Below are 869 nucleotides of genomic sequence, written 5' to 3'. Positions count from 1 at the left end.
GTGCTGGAGCAGTCTTGTGGAGACCCCTGCCAGCGCTGATATGCTTACACACTCACCGACTCGGCTTTCCTCCTGCAGTCAGCATCATTGCGTCTGTTTTGTGAGATGGAGGGGGACTTTGTGGATTGGTTTTGGACATATGGGTTAATGGCTTAATGTTGGATTTGTGGGCTTGGGGAGCACTGGGTTGGCATGTTTTCTTGATGCACACTTAATCTTTATAAAGAAACTCTCTCTTATACATGAGTTTCTGTGGATTCATTTCTCTAAAGTACCCAGAATAACACAGCATCTAACAACAACAACAAGACTCTCAGAAACCTATAGGGCCAGTTTTACCAGGCCTTATATGAACTCACTGAGAAGGCTAAATAGAGACTCCATCTGCCCACATTTCACTGGTCCTCCCTCCTCCTCCCCATCCACCTGTGTGAGTGTTTTTGTTTAGTTTAGTTTTTCCTCTGGATGTTTTTCTCTTACTTTCCCCATCTGCCTTTATTTCTCCTGCTTCCAGCTTTCTCTCTTATCATTCCACTCTCACTTAGAACCGTTTTCTTCCACCTGCCCCTGACAGAGCTGTGTTTCCTGCACATGTTGGTGGAGCGTCTCTAGCAGACTGTCATCTGCACAAATGCAGGAATCCTGCCTCTGTCTTGTGTAGCCTGTGTCCTTAGCACCACACAGAGCAGCACCTGACCCGCAATTGGACTCCATGACAGCTTGTTAAACAAATGATCATGTAGAAGACTCTAGTCCAGTTAGTTTGAAAAACAAGACCTTAAAAGTATGTAGTATAGTATTCTGTTTAAATCAGTTCATTTCCTTTGCATCATCTTCTTTTACCAATGTCTCCTTCCCATTGTTTTCAA

This window comes from Echinops telfairi, unplaced genomic scaffold (genome assembly GCF_000313985.2).
Source record: "Echinops telfairi isolate 266 unplaced genomic scaffold, ASM31398v2 ScPeMD7_140;HRSCAF=443, whole genome shotgun sequence".
Lineage (NCBI taxonomy): Eukaryota > Metazoa > Chordata > Mammalia > Afrosoricida > Tenrecidae > Echinops > Echinops telfairi.
Note: the sequence above shows the minus strand (reverse complement) of the source record.